General features: G+C 46.1%; 1 protein-coding gene and 1 long non-coding RNA gene across 5 annotated transcripts in view; one reads left to right on the top strand and one right to left on the bottom strand.

Annotated features, from left to right (window-relative positions):
* CTBP1 (C-terminal binding protein 1) overlaps positions 1–18,256 on the bottom strand; it is a 372,880-nt gene that overhangs the window by 52,665 nt on the left and 301,959 nt on the right. The gene's annotated exons all lie outside the window — the stretch shown is intronic.
* LOC110569791 lies at positions 139–12,511 on the top strand. The gene is made up of 3 exons (XR_002479689.1): positions 139–155; positions 2,156–2,231; positions 12,421–12,511. It is a non-coding gene; the product is annotated as an uncharacterized LOC110569791 (long non-coding RNA).

Raw genomic sequence — 18,256 nt, 5'->3', positions numbered from 1 at the left:
TTCTAAACGAAACTTCTTGTTGATTTTCGCACGGGCAAGTCCCTGCCCCACCCGCAGTTGCTCCCCTCTGCCCCGGGAGGTGGGGCGGGGTTCCCGCGAGGAGGGGCCGGCGCGGGCGCTGGTGCGGCCGGTAGGGCACCCAGCATGGCGTCCAGGTAATGACGTCAGGAGCCCCCTGGTGACTGGGGGAGGGGGAGGTGTGACGTCGCGCGGAGGCGCCGTGATGCCCGACTGTTCTGGAGGGCGGTCGCGGCGAGGCCGCGCTGAGTAGGGAGCCGGCCGCTCCGCCGCAGCTCTCTCGCTCCTCGTCCCGCGCTCCGTCCCCGTGCCCGCAGACGGCGAGGCCCCCTCCCAGCCCAGCGCCCCGCACGCCGGCTCCCGGTTGGCGCCCCGCTTCGCGCCCCTTGCCGGCCGCGTGCCTGCCCCGGCGCCGCCCGGACCCGAGCCCAGCGTGGGGCCGGCCGGACTCGGCGGGTGGGGTAGGGCCCTGCGCGACCCTCGCCCGGCCGGGGAGAGCCCCTCCTAGCCTTGGCGGCCGCAGCCTGGCTCGGCTCGGGCGGGCGCCTCCCGCAGACGCGCCCGCTGCGCAGCTCGGCCCGTCGAGAGCCCGCGTGGCCGAGGGGAACTGGCCTCCGGCTGGCCCGGCGCGGCTCAGCTCCAACGAGTGCCGTGGCAACGAGGCTGGCGGGGGCCCCGTGGCCCGGGCCCTCCACCGAGCCAGCACGCACAGGCCGCAAGTCCCGGGAAGGCCGGCCCAGGGGCAGGCCCAGCCCGGCGCGGGCAGATGCATCCCCAGGACACCGGGCTGGCTGAGAGCCCGCTGACCCGGCTCAGCACAGGGCACTGAGTCCCCCCGACGCTCCCCTGACCAGGAGTTCAGCCCAGCTCGGCACAGGCCCCGGGACTTGCCTGGACACACGGCCTGCCAGGAGCCCTTCAGCAGGCTGAGTGCAGGGCCAGGGCGCAGGAGTCCCCTGGACGTGTGTCTTCGGGTGGAGGGGCTTCCTCCCCATGCTGGGGCCCTGTGCGGACATGCTGGTGGGCACGTGGTCTGCAGTCCCCTGGCCCGGGACCAGCTTCACCCTGGGGTCCTGGTGGCATGCCGTTTGGGAAGCCTTACCTTTCAGGGAGTTGTCTTCAGAGGGGCAAAGCGTGCTGGGCCTTGAACTGAGAGATGGGCTGGGCATGAGCTCGTGCGTAAATCTTGGACCGAGTCCGGCAGAAGGCTGGAATTTAGGAAAGCAGCTTTTAACAGGAGGGGGAAAGGAACACATATCTCTTTTTTTTTAAATTTTTTTTTTAATATTTTATTTATTTGACAGAGAGATAGCGAGAGCAGGAACACAAACAGGGGGAGCGGGAGAGGGAGAGGCAGCCTTCCCGCCGAGCAGGGAGCCCGATGCGGGGCTCGATCCCAGGACCCCGGGATCTGACCTGAGCCGAAGGCAGACGCTTAACGACTGAGCCACCCAGGCGCCCCAGGAACACGTATCTCTTTAAGAAAGTGTCTAAGCCAGAGGTTTCACTCTCCCATGTGTGAAGATCAAAGATTGAGAAACCTGCTTTGTCACTTGGTGTCACCAGGAGGACACAATTTAAAGGCCTCTGCAGAGCTCCGGGCCTCCACGACTCGAGAGCAGGAGGGGGCTGGGAGCGAGCTGTGGAGGCGCCCCAGGCCCTGGCTGAGCTGCTCGCTGAGGACAGGTGGTCCCTCGTGGGCGGGGCAGGTCTCAGCCGCCGGGCCAGGCAGCGGGCTCGGAGGCAGCCCGGTCCGTGAGCCAGAGAGCTGCTTCGGCCGGAAGCTCCTGCCTTGCAGGCAACGTTTGCGGAGGGGCACTGTCCCTGCATACACCCATCCAGGCCCCGGGACTTGCCTGGACACACGGCCCGCCAGTGTGGGATTGAGTGGGAGCTGGGGCAGGGTGGGGGGTCGCCTGTGGGAGTGGGCGTGGCAAGAGTTTCAGGATTATATGCTTTGAATAAACGATCATTTCAAAATAATTTAAGATGAACAACCCCAGGGTGAATGTGAGGCAGGGCCCAGCAGCAGTCACCACCGCACCTCGTGCGTCCCTCCCCAGATGGTGGACAGGGCCTCTGTGGCCCTGAGAAGGTGTGCAGGAGCTGACCTGAGCCCACCCCTCTGTCCCACCAGCACTTCCCACGTTGACGTCACACAAGGCCAGCCACTGAGGTCGGCACCATCCTGACGGGACAGCAAAGCAGAGCAGGTATTTGTGTGTAAACCATTTCTGGCCCAAGACCTCCCAGCCGGGCTGTGGCAAAGCTCGGGTTTGGACCCAAACGTTACGGCTGCAAACTGGCCACGACAGCAGGTGCTTCTCAACTGCAGGGTCTTGCCTGATGCAGGCCTTGGAAGAGCAAATGGGATGGGAAGACCACACGGAAAGAGACCAAAGACCTGGGACCAGTCCCAGAGGTGGTGCGGGATCCGGGCAGCGGGCAGAGACTGGAGTGAGGTGCCAGAGTGTGGGCCCTGCTCTGACCAGAGAAGCACTGCAGGATTTGGGGGACACCGTGGGGGTCACACTGGCTGCTTTAGGTGCAGGGCTGCAAGGACAGAGTCAGGCAAAGCCGGTGACAGGTGGGAACAGGTGCATCTTGGAGACTGTAGGGTGTCTGTGGACATGGAAGATGGGTGGTCGCTTCCAAAAGCCAGAGCTAAGAACCTGTGATGAATTGGACAGAAGTGGGGGGTCATGGTCCAGGCTTGGCCCCTCCTGGGAGATGGTCCCTCTTAGCTCCAGGGATGTGGGGTGGGAGCTCAGGTGAGGTGCAGATCCCCATGAGCTGGGGCCTGCCTGGCACCCCAGCCAAGGTGGAGGAGAGCCTAGCACTGTGGCCCCTGGGCGGAGCTCGGGGCACCTGGGCATCAACTGATGGGAGGCATGAGGAAACCGGCTCTCTGGGGTAAGGTGAACTCCAGGGGGACGTGGGAAGAGAGAGGCTTGTGTCTCTAAGATGGGTGGTGTCTGAGCTGATTTGGGGATCGCTGGTTTCAGGAGCCAGGGGGGGGCTGGTGGATGGAGTCCAGGTCCTCGGACCTGAGAGGAAAGTGGGTCCTTGCTGTGATCCCAAGGCTGGGACCTCCTCTGCTCAGCTGCTCAGACCCTGCTCACCGTAGCCCAGGTTGTGGACTCAGCAGGCTCCTGGAGGGCTGACACCTCACTTTGGGGGTGTGATCCAGAGCAGTTCACCCCTGGAGTACTCAGTTCCTTCGTCTGTAAAATGCGGACAACTCAGGATGGGGGGCCGGAAGGCAGGAGAGGGCAGGGCTGGGGAGGAGACTGGCAGGGGCAGGGCACAGAGGGAGACCCCAGGCGGGAGGGACGGAGGGAGGGTCCCGGCCCTTCCTTCCTGAGGGCAGAGCATCAGCTCTGGGAGGAGAGCACCCTGGGTGCCGCCTCTATCCCACACCCAGCCTGCTCTGCCCTCTTGGTCACAGGCTGCAGCCCAGCCCCAGACCACCCCTGCTTCCTCCACGCTGCTGGGCACCCACAGGTCAGGGCCTGGGGGCCCACGGGGATGTTTGGGGCTCCAGGAGCAGGGATGGGGCTACTAGCTTCAGGAACTGTTCTGGGATGTGTTGATAGGTATGGCACTCGTTACGTAATCTGATACATTCATAGATCCACAGGAAGCTGCAGATAATTCAGAAAGTCACCCTTCACCCATTTCGCCCCAGCGTAGCATCTTCCATCACCGCAGACAGAGCTAGTGCTGGAAACCAACATGGGCATGGCGGGCAGATCTGGTTCTGTTGGTTCATCACGTACAGTCAGGAAACCACAGCACAGTCCAGGTGTGGGACTGCTCCGTGGGCACACCATGTCCCTTCCTGCTCCACGCCTGCCCCGTGTCTCGCCCGTGGCCATCACCAGTGTGTTCTCCATCTTGGGAGCTTGCCGTTTGGAGAGTGTTACATGGGGGAGCCCTATAGTTGGGACCCTTTGAGGTTGGCTGGTGGTTTTTATTTCCACTCAACATAATGCCCCTAAGATCCATCCAAGTTGTACGTGCCATGACTTTTTGGCTTCTCTATCACGATTAGGGCCCTGTAGTGTGGACGGACCACAGTTTGTGCATCCTTTTGAGTTTCCCGTCTTGGCTATTACAAATAAACCCACAGTGAACATTTGTGCACAGTGCTCTGGGATAAAGGTCCATGAGCATGATTGCTAGGTGTAGGGTTTCTGTTTAGCTCAAACTGTCTTCCCAGAGTGGCTGTGCATTTACGTTCCCACCAGCAATGTAGGAGAGCCACATCTTTCCAATGTCTGAGGTTTTCACTTATTTTACCCACCTCTTTAGCAGGTGGGCGGTGATACCTCATTCAGGATTTTGTGTGTGTTTCCCTAATGGCTAGTGATGTTGAATATTTTCTGTGTGCTTATTTGCCATCTGTACGTTCTCTTTGGTGAAATGTCTGTGTCTTTTGCCCATTTTCTATTTGGCTAGTTTGGGGGTTTTCTTCCTGTTGACTTTTGAGCGCTCTGTATACATACTAGATACAAGTCTTTTGTCAGATAAGTGGTTTGCAAATAATGTTCTCCTAGTCTGTAGCTTGTCTTTTCATCCTCCTAACAGGATCTTTACTAGAGCAGAAGTTTTACATTTTGGTAAAGTCCAGTTTATCAAGTGTTTTCTTTTATGGATTGTGCTTCTGGTGCCATGTTTAGAACCCACCGATCCTAAAGATTGTCTCCTGTGCTTCCTTCCGAAAGCATTATAGTTTCACACTTTACTTTGATCAGTTTGAGCTCACATTTGTATAAGGAGTGAAATTTAGGTCAAGGTATTTTTATTCGTTTTGTTTTTGTTTATTTGCTGATGGACATCCAGTGGTTCTGGCGCCATTTGTTGAAAAGCCTATCCTTCTCATGAAGTGGATTCTTCACTTTTGTCAAAAATCAGTGAGTCAGGAGCGCCTGGGTGGCTCAGTTGGTGGAACATCTGACTCTTGATTTCAGCTCAGGTCATGATCTCAAGGCTGTGAGATCAAACCCCACGTTGGGCTCCAAGCTGGGCCTGGAGTCTGCTTAAGATTCTCTCTCTCCCTCTACCCCCACCCCACCCCCTGCTCACTCCCACACTCTCTCCCTTAAAAAACACTCAGTGAGTCATACTGGTGTAGGTCTACTCCTGGGCCCTCTCCTCCGCTAAACCCATGTCTTTCCCTCCACCAACACCGTAGAGTCTTGAGATGGAGCATACTGATTCCCTTTTATTCCTTTTTAAAAGTGTTTTAACTCTCCTAGTTCCTTTGCATTTCCACACAAACTTTAGAATAATCTTGCCTATATCTACAAAATAAAGACTGATGGAATTTCTTTAGGAAACTTGTGAAGTCAGTATATCAATCTGGGGAGACTAGACATTGTTACTCTGTTGCATCTTCCAATCGATGCCCATGTGTCTCTCATTCATTTGGATATTTGATTTCTTTCATCACTGCTGCGTAAATTTCAGCAAACAAGTCTTGGACATGTTTTTTAGATTTGTACCCAGGTGATTAAAAATTGTGATTATGTATTTTTTTAATTTTGGTTTCCATGTGTTCATTGCTAATATATAGAAATAAAGTTGATGTTTGTATGTTTATCTTGTATCCCGAAACCTTGCCAAACTCACGTATTAGTTCTAAAGCGGTTTTTGGTTTGGGATTTTTGTTTGTTTGTTTGCTTCTTAGATTCACTGGAATTTTCTGCATAGACAGTCATGCTATCTACAAATAGAGACAGTTTATTTTTCCCTTTCCAAACCATATGCCTCCCCGACCCCTTGCCTTGCATCACTGCACTTGGAGCTCTATGTTGAGTAAGAGTGGTGAGGGAAGACTTCCTTGCCTTGTTCCTGATCTTAGGAGAAAAGCATCAGTCTTCCACTATTCTGTATTCTGTAGCTGGAGGTTTTTTATAGGGGTTCTTCATCAAGATAGAGAATTCCCTCTATTTTGATGTTTTCTGAGTTTTTACCATAAATGGGCATTGAATTTTGAATCAAAAGAAATGCTCTTTCTGCGTCAACTGATGTGTGCTTGGGTGACTGTTGATAGAATGGATTAATACTGATTTTCAAGCATCAGAACTGTCTCAGATCTCTGGAATAAACCCCGTGTGGTCATGATGTACGATTGTTTTTATACAGTGATGAGTTCTATTTGATAATGTCCTGATGTGGATTTTGGCACCTCTGTTAATGAGGGATATTAGTCTGCAGTTTTCTTTTTCTATACTATCTTTCTCAAGTTGAGTATCAGGGTAATCCTGGCTTCATCAAATAAATCAGGAAGTGCTCCCTTGTTTTCTCTCTATTTCCTGGAAAATATTATGTAAAATTGATGTTAGTTTTTCTTTAAATGTTTGGAAGAATTCTCCAGTGAAACAACCTAGGCCCGGAGATACCTTTTTTTGGAGCCTAAAAGTTATATATTGAATTTCTTTCATAGTTATAGGGGTATTCAAAATATTTATTCCAAATGGAGGACCTGTGTTAGTTTGTGCTCTTTTGAGAACTTGGTCCATTTCACCTAAGGTGTCAAATTTGTGTAGGAGAGTATTTCCTCCTCATTCTTTTCTGTCTGCAGAATCTGAGCTGACGCCGCTCGTTCATCCCTGATATTGATCATTTGTGTCTTCTCTTTTTCTTTATCAATTTTGCTAGAGGTTTGTCAATTTTATGGCCTGCTGTTTAATCGATTTTCTTTTTTCAATTTTATTGATTTCTGCGTATTTTTATTGCTTCCTTCTGCTTGTCTTGGGTTTATTTTGCTCTTCTTTTTCCTAGTTTCTTAAGGTGCAAGTTTGGATGATTGGTTTAAGACTTTTCCTCTTTTTTAATGTAAGCATTTAATGTAAATGGCACCACTTTAACTGTGTCCCACAAATCTTAATATCTTGTATTTTATTATAATTTAATTCATTAAATTTAATTTCTCCGGAGGCTTTCTTTTTGACCCATGGATTATCAGAAGTGTGTTGTTCAGTTTCCAAGTGCTTGGAGATTTTCTTGTAATCTTTCTATTATTTCTTAGTATGATTCTATTGTGGTTGGAGAAACATACTCTGTATGATTTCAATTATTTTAAATTTGTTGAGATTTGTCTTGTGACCAAAGATATGGCCCATCTTGTCATATGTTCTGTGGGCGTGTGAAAACAACTTGAACTCTGCTGTTGTTGGGTGGAGTGTTCTATAAATGTCTACATCAGTAACCTAAACTTGTGCTTTCCGGTAATCTATTTTCTGTCTCTATGGATTTGCCTATTCCTCACATTTCATATAAGTGGAACCATACAATATGTGACCTTTTGAGTCTGGCCTCTTCCACTCAGTGTGTTTTCAAGGTTCATCCATGCTGCGTGTCAGTCCTTAGTTCCTTCTTGTGGCTGAAAACTTTCCCCTTGTAGGGATGGACCACATTTTGCTTACCCATCAGTTGATGACATTTGGATTGTTTCCACTTTTCGGCTATTGTCTGTAGTGCTGTTCTGAACAGGTGGGTAAATTTTTTTGCGTGAACATCTCTTTTTCAATTCTCTTGGGTTTATACTTAAGTGTGGAACTGCTGGATCATGTGGTAATTCCATGTTTGAAATTTTGAGGGACGTCCAGACTCTTTTCCACAACAGCTGCACCATTTTCCATTCCTACCAGCAAAGTAGGAAAGTCCCACTTCCCATCCCTCACTAACACTTGCTGTTTTCTGGTTTTGAGTTATTTTGTTATCTGCCGTTTGGGGATTACGGCTGTCCTAGTGGGTGTGAAGGGGCATCTTATTGTGGTTTTGATTTGCGTTCCCCCCCGCCCCCCGTGACTAAGGTACGGGGAGGTAAAACTTACCCTTGACCCTCTTAGGGTTTCTGGCTAGGACTGGCATAAGTACGTATGTGGGAGTCCTCACAGGAAGACAAAGACCCAAAGGAGTGATGAGGTCTAGGCGTTTATAAAGCAGGTGAACAAGGAGAGAGAACCAGACACCGTAACTAAAACGCACGGGGAGGGTGAAGGCAGAGGAAAGCTATCTTACCAAGGTCTGTCTGCACAGAATCCCCTCGGCCCGACTCCTTGTCTCTGGTGACCAGAATGTTTCCCTCCTTCGGTACAGGGGACTGTCTTCCACGTGGGAGTTCCAGCTTTTGGTTTCAGGGAGAAAAGTTGGTGTTGGGAGGTCAGAGCCTTTCCTGCACCTGCTCTCTTTCAAGCAAACAACCGATGTGCCAACACGACGTGTTTTGGAGCGGTGCATCCCAAGCCGCTTCACCAGTGATGTTGAGCATCGTTCCATGTGCTTAGCAGCCATTTGTATATCTTCTTTGGAGAAATGTCTGTGCAAGTGCTTTGTCCATTTCTAAATGGGGCTGTCCTTTTGTCATTGGGTAGTAAGAGTTCTTTCTATATCTGTATCAGATAGATGGTTTGCAAATATTCTTTCCCCTTCTGTAGGTTGTCTTTTCATTTTCTCGACAATGCCCTTTGATGCACAAAAGTTTTTAATTTTGATGAAGTACGATTCTTCTTCTTCTTCTTTTTTGTTACTAGTGATTTTGGTGTCACATCTAGGAATCTGTTCCCAAGCTGAGGCTTAGATCCCTGGAGTGTCATTTTGCCCTGGCCTCTCTGTCCTCACCTGTCACTGGTCTGATGCTGCACCTTGGTCTCTGTGTGCTCTGCCCATGTGGCGGTGTCCACACTGATGTCCAGGACCTGTGCATCCTTTGCCTCGGTTCTGCCTACCTTGGCCACAGCACTTCTCCAACTCCTGACCCTTAGCCACCTCTCGAACTTGAGTATGCACACTCACTGTGCTGTCCAACCCAGGTGAGCAGGTCAGGGTCAGCCCTCAGGGGCCCCAGGAGCAGGCTCCAGACTGGTTAGTGGGACTCTGAGGCTGCAAGCATATGGACCAGGTTCTAGAAAGGGAGAGGGTGCATGTGTGGGCATGGCCCCTTGGCCCTAAAGACTCCTGTCCATCATGGGGACGAGCGTAACCTGGGATGGACACCCAGGGAGGTCCTGCCTCTGGCGTACCTCCTTTTGGCACTGCAGATGGACGCTCCATACATGAAAATGTTAACCACAAATGTATGAGCGTTCACACCTCCACAGGGGAGAGGATCCTGGAAGCTATCTTGTCAACCTGACTCTTTCTTTCTTTGTTTCAATGTATTTTCTACAAAGGAATTTAAAATTACTATTAGTGCTCTAAAAGGGTTGCCTGATCAAAATTCTGCCTATGAGCTTAAGTGAATAAAATAAACCTGTCAAGGTGCATCAGCGATTTAGCATGAAAATAAAATCAGAATTCAAAGAGCAAGGGAGTGCCTGGGTGGCTCAGTCACTTAAGCATCTGACTCTTGATTTTGGCTTAGGTCATGGTCTCAGGGTCGTGGGATCGAGCCCGGCTTCAGGTTCTGCACCAGGCATGGAGTCTGCTCAAGATTTTCTCTCTCCCTCTCCCTCTGCCCCTTCCCCTCCCCCCTCTAAAAGAAAAAGAAAAAAAGAATTCAGAGAGCAACCATGTAAAATGTGGAAAATCTAGAATGAGTCATTACCCTTAGAAAGCAAAGGGTCTCTCGGCTGGTGATGATGATAAGTCTACTTTTATTGTAGTAAAAGTTAGTAAATCCTAATGAGCTGGAAGAATCAGCAGAATATTCTTCTTAATGTGTTGGGCAGGGACCAGATATGCCATCACCGTCCTCGGCAGATGAGGTCACAGTTTTGACCACGTCTCCCCGTCTCTCTCTGGGCACTGACCCCGACCTTCAGAGAGGACGTTTACCTCCACACAAGGTGTACATGGTCGCCAGGCCATCACTCCATCTGTGCCTTTGAGAGTTCTCTGTACGCTTGTTTGGAACTTCACGAGAGAGCTCGGAATGTCAGGATCAGGTAGATCCCAGAGTAGCACGCCCGTCCTGGGAGAGGAGAGGGTACCGCTGCTTTCCCTTCTGCAGAGTGGTAGGTGAGGAGAACGCCATGCACGGTCAGGGGCAGGAAGACCCCGGCAGAGCCTCCAGTGGGCCGGTCAGGACGGCATGTGGCTGGCGTGGTGATCAGCATGGAGGGAACCTACCCCCCAAGTGGGGTCTGCACCCCTCCCTGCTCCCCCTCAGGGCTTGCTGAGCAGGCAGGCAGAGTGGAGGCCCGGAGGACACCCTCCCAGACAGGGACCTTTGCTGTGTGCCGGCAGCAGCTTGTGACGTTGGGGACAGCATAAAGGGCAGAGAGGGACATCCTGACATGGAGAGCAGGGAGTGCTGCCCAGACAGTGGGCAGTGGGGCTGCCAGGCAGAGAAAGAGATCCCACAGGTCAGGATCCCACAGGGGGTCAGCTGTAGAGCCCAGGGACCTGCAAAGTCTCGCCAGAGCTCAGATCCCAGGAAGTCAGAGACACCCTTTCCATCTCTCATTTACTTAAAACTGGAGTGTACCTGACACACGATGAGACGTTAGTTTCAGGTGTACAGCATGGTGGTTGGACGACTCTCCGTTACCCTGTGCTCACAAGGGTGACCGCTTCCTGCCACTGTACAACGCTACTGTGATCTGTGTGTTGTACCCTTCATCCCCTTGACCGACTCCATAGCTGGAGGTCCGGACCTCCTGCTCTCCTTCACCCATTTTGCCCGCCGCTTCTCCTCCCCCAATTTTTAAGTTGTAATATGTATTACAATTCACATGAAACTTACCATCTTAACCATTTTTTAAAAGATTTTGAGACAGAGAGTGCACAGCAGGGGGAGTGGGAGAGGGAGAAGCAGACCCCCCACTGAGCAGGGAGCCCGATGCGGGGCTCGATCCCAGGACCCCGGGATCACAACCTGAGCCGAAGGCAGACGCTTAACGACTGAGCCACCCAGGTGCCCCAATTATTATTCTTTTTAAGTAGGCTTCCATGGGGCTTGAACTCATGACCCTAAGGTCAAGAGTCACATGCTCTACTGACTGACCCAGCCAGGTGCCCCTATCTTGCCTAGTTGTTCTGGCTAGAATTTCCAGTACTACGTTCAATAGAAGTGGTAAACGTGGGCATCCTTACCTTATTCTTGATTGTAGAAGAGAAGCTTTAAGTCTTTGACCATTGAGTTCGATGGGCACCATGGGTTTTATCATATAGGGCTTTTATTATGTTGAGGTGCTTTTACTCTTTTTGAAGTTTTTTTTTTTTTTATCATGGAAGAGTGTTGAATTCTTTCAAGTACTTTTTTCTGTATCAATTGAAATGACCATGTGGGTTTTTTTTCCCCTTCATGCTGTTAATGTGGTGTATTACATTGATTTTTCCTATGTTGAACCTAGAGATAAATCCCTACTTGGTCGTGGTGTATAATCCTTCTAATATGCTGCTGAATTCTGTTTACTCGTATTTTGTTGAGGATTTTTGCATCAACGTTCCTAAGTGATACTACTCTGTAGTTTCTTTTCTTGTAACCTTTGCCTGGCTTTGCTCAGGGTAATGCTGACCTCATAGAATGAGTTAGTTAAGTGTTCCCTCATTTTCAATTTTTGAAAAACTTTGAAAATAATTAGCATTAGTTCTTTAGATGTTTGGTAGAACATTTTTGTAGTTTCCTACAGTTTAGGTGAAACCATCAGTTCTGGGGCTTTTCTTTGTCAAGAGATTTTTTTATTATTCATTCAATTTACTTACTAGTTATAAGTCTATTAAGATTTTCTATTTTTTCATGATTTAGTCTTGGTGGGTTTTGTGTTTCTAAGAATCTGTCCATTTCATCTAGGTTATCCAATTTTTTTGGTATACATTTATTCATAGTACTGTCTTGTAATCCTTTTTATTTCTGTCACATTTGTTTGAACATTTCCACTTTCATTTCCGATTTTAGTAACTTGTCTTTTTTTCTCAGCCCATCCAGCTACACTTTTGTCAATTATGTTGATCTTTCCAAAGAACCAACTTTTGGTTTCATTGATTTTCTCTGTTGTTTTTCTATTCTCCATTTTGTTTTTCTCTGCTCTCATCTTTATTATTTTCTTCCTACTGCTAGCTTTGGGTTTAGTCTGTTCTTCTTTCTCTAATTCCTCAAGTTGTAAAGTTAGGTCATTGACTTGAAATCACTCTTGTTTTTAAATGTGTTTATAACTATAAATTTCTTCTAAGCACCACTGTCAATGAATTCATTAGTTTTTGATAAGTTGTGTTTTCTTTTTCATTCATCTCTAATTATTTTCTAATTTTCTTCATAATTTATTCTTTGATTCATTGGTTGTTTAAGAGTGTGCTGTTTGGACAACAGATTGAGCCTCTGATGGTCAAAGTAGGTCCAGAGTTGTTGACCATAGTTATAGTCTCTACAAACTTACAGCTTCTAAACATAAAATGAATGTTGAAAATATAAACAGAAGAATTCTTTGATAAGCATTTCTTTTATTCCAGAAACACCTGTGAGAAGCAGAATAGCTTCAAGACTTAAAAGAGTTGATTTTTGAGAAGAGAGAACATGGAAGAAATCACAACCCCCTGCAAGCTGCTCAGATGGTGATGGTCATGCTTGGTCCTCCTCAGTAAATGTAAACATTTTAAGTCAGTACAGTAAAAGGAAAGATTAAATATTAAAGCTACATGAGTATGTGAAGTGTTTTTAGCTTGCTTTATACAACTTCTAAAATCTGAGTTTGTATTAAAATTAAATATGTATATATATAATAATAAAAAATAAAAGTGCATTGTTGATTTCCACAATTTTGTGAATTGTCTACTTTTCCTTCCATTATTGATTTCTAGCCTCAGCCCATTGTGATCAGAGAAGATACTTTGTATGATATCTATCTTTTTTTTTTAACTAGGCTCCACACCCAGTGTGGAGCCCGATATGGGGTTGAACTCATGACCATGAGACCAAGACTTGAGCCAAGATCAAGAGTTGGACACCCAAATGACTGAGCCACCCAGGTGCCCCAATATCTATCTTTTGAAATCCACTGAGACTTAAACTAGTAGCCTCACATATGATCCATCCTGGAAAATACCTGGTGTGCACTTGTGAAGAATGTGTGCGTGGTTGTTGGTGGATGGGTGTTCTATATGTCTGTTGGATCTGGTTGGTTTATTGTGTTAAGTCCTCTGTTTCCTTATTTACCTTTTTTTGGTTCTTCTACCTATTATTGTGGGTGGGGTAATCAAATCTCCAATTGTTACTGTAAAACTGGCTATTTCTCCCTCCAATTTAGTTGTTTTTGCCTCATATATTTTGATGGTCTGTTGTTAGGTATGTAAATGTTTGTATTTCTTATTGCATTGAATTTACTGTATTGAACTTGTTTCTTGCTGTTTTGAACTTGTTATTACTATATAATGTCCTTATTAATTTAAAGTCTATTTTGTCTGATATTAGTGTGGCCACCCCTGCTCTCCTCTGGTCACTATTTTCATGGAGTATGTTTTTCCATCCCTTCACTTTCAATCTATGTGTGTCTTTGGATCTCAAGTGAGTCTCTTATAGACAACCTATGGTTGGATTATGTATTTTTCCCATTCTGCCAATCTCTGTTTTTGATTGGAGAGTTTGGTTCATTCACATTTATGATTTTGCTGAAAAGGAAGGATTTAGTTCTGTCATTGTACTATTTTCTATGTGTGTTATAATTTTTTGTCCCTCATTTTCTGCATTGCTGTCTTCTTTTGTGCTTAGTTGATTTTTTGTAGTGAAATATTTAAATTCCTTTCTCTTCTCCTTTTCTGCAGATTCCATAGCTGTTTTATTTGTGGTTACCATGGGGATCGCATTTAAAATACCGAAGTTATAATAGTCTAATTTGAATTAATATATTTTATATCAGATTAACTCAAAGAACAATAAAACCTCTGCTCCTTTATAGCTCTGTCCCCTCCCCTTTCAACTGTCAATGTCACAAAATTACACCTTTGTACATTGTGTGCACAGAAACATAAATTAAAAATACTTTTAAATGCATCATTCTCTTAAATTATGCAGAAAACAAGATTTGGAATTATAAAACAAAGTTACAGTACTAGCTTTTAAACTAATAATTTTTAAAAAATGAATTAGTCTCTTAAATCATGTAGGAAACAAAAAGTGCAGTTACAAACCAATGTTACAATACTTTATAATTATTCATGTATTTACTTTTATTGAGATATTTATTTCTCCATACAGCTTCAAGTTACTGTCTAGTGTCCTTCCATTTCACCCTGTAGGACTCCCTTGAGCATTTCCTCTAGGGCAGGTCTAGGTGGTCATGAAAACCTTAACTTTTGTTTATCTGGGAATGTTTTGTTGGATATAGGATTCTTGGTTGACAGGTTTTTTTTCCCCCTCTTAGCACTTTGAATATGTTGACCCACTATCTTCTGACCTCCAAAATTTCTAATGAAAAAATCTGCTGATAATCTTATTCAAGAGCCATCGTATGTGATGATGCTTGTCTCTTGCTGTTTTTGAGATTCTCTTTGTCTTTGCGATGCCCACAATGGGTAGGCTGATCTGCTTGATAGTGTCCCAGGTCCCTTAGGTTCTAGTGGTCTTTTTCATAAAGTTTCTGTTGATATATTCTTTCCTCTGAATGGGCCATACTTTCCAATTTCTTTGTATGCCTTGTGATTTTCTGTTGAACATTGAAGCCTGAACATTTGGATTTAATAATGTGGTTTCTCTGGAAAACAGATTCTCCCCTACCCTAAGGTGTGCTGTTTTTTGTTATTGTTTTTGTTTTGCTTTGATTGTTGTGCTGAGGACCAGACTGAGGTGTAACTTAAGGTCTTCTCAGGTCTTTTTTGGGCCCTTTCCTGGACACGCATGGTCCCTTTCTAATTTTCCCCCCATATGCAGTTGTTTTTAATATCTGGCTCCCAAAAAATGAAAAAGAAAAAGTGAAGTAGTGGGAGGGGAGCTGGCCCTTTAATTCCCCTGGGAGTCTGTTCAGCTGGAGGGAGAGGGTCTTACAACACTGGAGAGAGGGGCGACAACGATGACTGCCTGCCTATTTGTCTGTACCTGTGTTATTAGAAGCAGTAGTCAGAGCCCAGATCCCTACCATTTGGAGGACAGGGTCTTTTTGCCCACCCTGGCTTTTGCACAGTGTTCCAGAAACAGGTGGACGATTGCCTGCTGTGTGGCTGGGGTGCAAGATGGGGATGCGCCACTGCTACTGTGCTAAGAGCTGAAATCGACCAAAAGTAGCCACAGTTTACCTTCCAAGCTTGGAAGCGGAAAGCCTTCAACAGACTCCTGAGTTCAAAACGGCTATTGCATCAGGTGGTTTCTGCCCCTGCAATTGTGGTCCAGGTGGGGAGGCAGTTTCTTACTTACAGGTGCTTCCTACTCTGCCATCTTCCCAGAATCCTCTCCTAAAAAAGTACTCCTTCTAAAGATCCTGTATATAAACTGATCACCCACTAAAATGTGGGATATGTTACCCCTTTCAGTGTGGTATTTTTGTTTTTTTTTTTTTAAAGCAGTATTTCTGGGGCGCCTGGGTGGCTCAGTCAGTTGAGCGTCCAACTCTTGATTTTGGCTCAGGTCATGATCTCAGGGTCATGGGATTGGCCCTGTGTTGGGCTCCCTTCGCAGCGGGGAGTCTGCTTGGGAGTCTCTCTCCCTCTCCCTCTGGCCCTCCCCCCACTCACACATGCTCTCTCTCTAAATAAATAAATAAATACACAAAATCCTTTTTTTTTTAAAGATTATTTATTTATTTATTTATTGACAGAGAGAGACACAGCGAGAGAGGGAACACAAGCAGGGGGAGTGGGAGAGGGAGAAGCAGGCTTCCCGCCGAGCAGGGAGCCTCATGCGGGGCTCGATCCCAGGACCCTGGGATCATGACCTGAGCCGAAGGCAGATGCTTAACGACTGAGCCACCCAGGCGCCCCCACAAAATCCTTTTTTTAAAAGCAGTATTTCTTATAGGAATATCACACAGTAGTTACAAGAATGTCAGGTATAATGACATATCCAATCTGAACAAGACAGGCTGATTAAGAATTCACATAGTGTAAAAATGTACATATTAAAAATTAACCGTGTGGACAGGTGCATGCAGCAAGAAGAGTAGCTGATGGGAAGCTTTTCCCCCTGGTACAGAAAATTACTTCCCCTAACAGATACTCTACACACATGAAAATACACAAAGGTAAATCATGACCTGCAACACATACAGTCTAAAGTAGTCTCGTTGTGATCTTTCTGTGGTACTTCCACAAAAATAGCAAATAGCCCCGTGAAGTACTAGGAAGCATCAATTGTCTATCCTAGGTTGGACTTGGAAATGTTTAACTTGACATTAATATCTATAAATAGCCAATGTCTCCTTTTGCTATGTTTTATTCACAATTGACATGCAATTAGAGTGGACAATTTTGATGGTTGTGTTAACATTAATAATAAAACATCCAGTTATTTTACCAGCAAAATGGGTTTACTTGGGAATAGGAGATAATTGCAATCTGGGACAAGCAAGTGGCAACAAAACCATAGGCAAGTCTGAGAAACAAAGGAGAGGAACATTATTACTTGGAGAAGGAGGATGTTGGGAAGGGCTGTTTGAAGGAAGGTCCACTGCAGAAAAGTAGGGGTTCAGGGTGATGAGGGTTCTCGCTGGCTGAGCTGCAGGGGTGGTGGGTTTCTTGTAGGAGGGCCTGTAGCTGGTGAGTCTTTCCTGGTGAAGGTTCTTCTGTGGGGCCTGTAACTGATGGTTTTTCCTGTGATTGATGTGGAGTGGCAGGCAGGAGAGTTGTCATCTCTGGCCTCCTGACTCCAGTTTTAGTTGTTTGCCTTTATTAATGTTCACAGACTTTTGACCTAAAAGTGATTACTGAAATACTCTTAAAAATACAAGAACTTTAAGGGCTCCTGGGTGGCACAGTCAGTTAAGCATCTGATTCTTGGTTTTGGCTCAGGTCTTGATCTCATGGGTCCTGGGATAGAGCCATAAGTCAGTCTCTGCGCTCAGCAAGGAGTTTGCTTCTCCCTCTCCCTCTGCCCCTCTCACCGGTGCTCTCTCTCAAATAAATAAAAAAATACAATAACTTTCATTACATATTTTAGTCACAGTTAACACAAAACATAGATAATCTATATCTTTAAGACAAAAGGTAGATGGAGTGCATCTGAACTTTAATGCTTTGAGTTTCAGTATTCTGTAGCTTCTTGCACTGTCCTAAGACATGAAACTGATTTAACTGCTTGTTTCTCTACCAAAGCAGACACTAGTTTGAACTCTTAGATCAGAGAAAATCCAAAACAGAAGAAATGTCACTCATTTTTTCTCTGGACCTTTTAGGAACCAGACCAAAATTATAAATTATTCAAATTTCCTACGAGCAGTTCTCCTGTGTGTAACTGTTTAGAAAACAAACCAGAGAGTTCCCTATTACTACAAGAGCATTAACTTGGTACACTTCTATTAGGAATTGGGAACCTTGAATAGCATTTCAGAGTTTTCTTATACACCCCCATTTGCCCTGCTTTTTGCCAGCTATTATGGCCAATGCATTTTGGGAGGCCATGCTTGACAACTGAGGCTTAAAGATCCTTTTATAGAGAGTTCACTAGTTGAGTAGAAATCCTTCTATAAAAAGTTGGCTGTGATTTGAAGCTATACTACAAAGCTATATTAACTAAAACAGTGTATTACTGACATAAAAATAGACACATAGACCTATGGAACAGAATAGAGAGACCAGAAATAAACCTCACCTATATGGTCAACTAATATTTGATAAAGGAGCCAAGAACATCCAGTAGGGAAAGAGTAGTCTCTTCAACAAGTGGTGCTGGGAAAACAAGATAACCACATACAGAAGAATGAAATTGGACCCCCTTCTCACACTACTCATGGAAATCAACTCAAAATGCATCAGTCTTAAGCTTAAGACCTGAAAACCTAAAATTCCTAAAAGGAAACAGGGAAAAAACTGCTCAATATTGCTCTTGGCAATGAATTTTTTATGATACCAAAAGCACAAACAACAAAAGAAAAAGTCAAGTGCGACTACGTCAAACTTAAAAGCTTCTGCACAGCAAAATAAGCCACCAACAAAATGAAAAGACAATCCACAAAATGGAAGAAAATTTTTGTAAACCATATATTCAGGGTTAATATCCAAAATCTATCAAGAACTCATAAACTCAACAACAACAACAACAACAACAACAACAAAAACCCCAAACAATCCAGCTTAAAAATGGGCAGAGAAACTAGACCAAAACTGAATTTTTCCAAAGAAGACATCCAAATAGCCGACAGGTACA

This window comes from Neomonachus schauinslandi, chromosome 2 (genome assembly GCF_002201575.2).
Source record: "Neomonachus schauinslandi chromosome 2, ASM220157v2, whole genome shotgun sequence".
NCBI lineage: Eukaryota > Metazoa > Chordata > Mammalia > Carnivora > Phocidae > Neomonachus > Neomonachus schauinslandi.
Note: the sequence above shows the minus strand (reverse complement) of the source record. Positions and strands in the feature narration are given on the sequence as shown.